Raw genomic sequence first — 2596 nt, 5'->3', positions numbered from 1 at the left:
CTTCTGTCTTTAACTGATTTTAAGATTCAAGGATCTCTTTGGAAGTCACTTTTGTTTGTCTGATCACTCCCTGCACCTCCCTTGCTTTTAAGTTAATAAACGGTATTAAATTTTATATTGTAAAATCAAAGTGAATTGCGATCAGTGGTACTTGGACATTTTTGACATCTTCAAAACAAAGAGCCTAGCGTTAGTGGGGGGCGGGGCCACAGTCAAGGTCTACCGAAGTGGTCTTTTTTTTTTTTTTAAATATTTATTTATTTATTATGTATCCAATATATGCCTGCAGGCCAGTCGAGGGCACCAGACCTCATTACAGATGGTTGTGAGCCAACAAGAATTTACACAAAAACAGCTTTTGTACAAGCTCCTTGCTCAATTCTGAAACAAGCAGACTTTTGAGAGGCACCTTTGCCGGGAAAGGATTGGTCTAGAAATCTGGACTCATTGACCACTAGATGGAGCCAGGACTTCAAAGATGGGATCCTCCTGCTACCTGGTTTCATTCCATTACTCCTTGCCAGCTTCGCAACTTTTAGAAACATTTCACTCAGCTTCAATTTAGCAATCTCCCCTTGTAAATACCATCTTGGTTGTAACACACAGGTGTTTTCCAAGAGAGCCTCGGGGAAGAGGTCTCTTCAGCCCTTCCTTCCCCTCAGTTAGGGTACACCTGTGAGGAGGGACGCCACTATGGTGGTGGCCTTTCCAGTCATGAGCAACACAGCAAGCATTTCACAAGGTCTGCATTTAATCATGCATTCTTTCTGTTTTCCCCCTGAAGCCCCCACTTCTAACGTGTACAATGATAACCAATTTTTCTTTCCTAAGTCCCGCAGTCTGTGAGCAAATGTATTTGACAAACTTCCTTAGCTATTTAGAACGTCCTCCTTGTTTTTTGCAAATTAAATTTTCATCCAAGGTGTGTCTGGGTCCATGTGCTTGAGATCTGCTTGAGGACACTGCTTTTGTCTTTACATGGGTTTGTTCTCAAAATGAGCATTAGTCAGAAACGGCGAGAAAGCAAAGAGAGATCCAAAAACAAAAAACCATTTCTTTCATTAATTAATTAGTCTGTTTGTGCTGTTACAATAAAATATCTGCAAATAGCTAAGGTATAAAGAATAGTATTGTTTTCTTACTATTCCGGAAGCTGCCAGCATTCCTTGTCCAATCAGGGTCTTCCTCACAACGAAGCAGGAGTTTAAACAGACTAAGCCTGTGTGAAGTCTTCTCCATTTTAAACAAGCAGCCACTGTGCTCTAAGCACCCTTGAAGGCTCCACCCCTGTCTATACCACATCAGCAACCCCTAGATTGTACAGGCAACACGTTCACATCACAGCAACTCTAGAAATATCTATCCGGCCAGGCACTGTAATAGACATTTGATTAGGAATACACATTTGAACAAAACAAACCAAAAAGAAAAGAAATTAACCAGGCAGAGACGAAGAGAGCAGCCGCTTTTACAAATAAACGGACAAAGGGTCACGGTACTTCCTGCACAAAGTAAAAGTGTTCTTCACAGCCTGGTCAGGGAGGGCCTCTGAGGAGAGACTGACAGGAAAAGCTGGGGGTGAGGCAAAGAACAAAGCGGGTACACAGTTTAGGAAAGAGCCTGGGATTTGCTGATTGGAAAGAAAACCAATGGAAGCAGGCATGAGCCAAGATGTAGGTGAAGGCAGGGATCCCATCAGAGCCAGAGGCTGTATTTCAATTTCATTTTTAGTAGTACGTGAAATCATCAGGCAACTTTAAGGAGAATAAAGCCAGACATGATGGTTACACCTGGAGACCCAGATGCCCAGGAGGCTGAGAGAGGAAGATCCCTTGACCCTGGGAGCTCAAGGCTAGTCCGGGCAGCACCGAGGAGCCCTGACCAACACTGCCACCGTCACATCTAAAATAGGACAAGTGAAAAGGGCTTCATTTATGGAGTGTAGCTCGGCACAGAGTGCCTGCCTGGGGTTTAGTTCCTAGCATGGAGGTGGGGGTGGAGGGCATGACTAATTTTGTTTTGTGAGATCACCCTGTGGAGAGAGGAGATTCATGAGGAAGGACAGACAGACCTGGGACGCTATTCATCTAGCTTTCAGGGCAGTGGCACTTAGGGGCACGTTCTGACGGCACAGATGCTAATACCTGTGAGAGATAAGCGAGGAAGCAGTCGGTGGGAGGCGTCAGCATCGCCTACACGGCTCCGCAGTCACCCAGGTGAAGGAGGAAACACTAACGAGAAAGGTAAAGAACCACAAGGAAAGTTGTCAAGGAGGTTTTAAGTGTTGTCATGGATTTAAATTTTTACTTTGGTCACATGAAATCTAAGATGTTTTACTTACTAGGGACCAGTCACAGGAAACGCTAGGATTGGGGGAACACTAGTATAGGTAACATTCGCCATAGGACTGGTAAAAAAGCCTTACACATTTTGGAGAGTAAAGCCTTGCTGGGCAGTGGTGGCACACACCTTTAATCCCAACACTCGGGAGGCAAAGGCTGGCCAAGCTTGGTGTGTTCAAGACCAGCCTGGTCTACATAATAAGTTCCAGGTCAGCCAGGACTACCTAAAGAGCCCTTGTCTCAAAAGGTCAAAA

The sequence above is a fragment of the Alexandromys fortis genome, unplaced genomic scaffold, assembly GCF_014885135.2.
Source record: "Alexandromys fortis isolate MF-2015 unplaced genomic scaffold, M_Fortis_MF-2015_v1.1 scaffold_181, whole genome shotgun sequence".
Classification (NCBI taxonomy): domain Eukaryota; kingdom Metazoa; phylum Chordata; class Mammalia; order Rodentia; family Cricetidae; genus Alexandromys; species Alexandromys fortis.
This window is presented reverse-complemented; position numbering follows the sequence as displayed.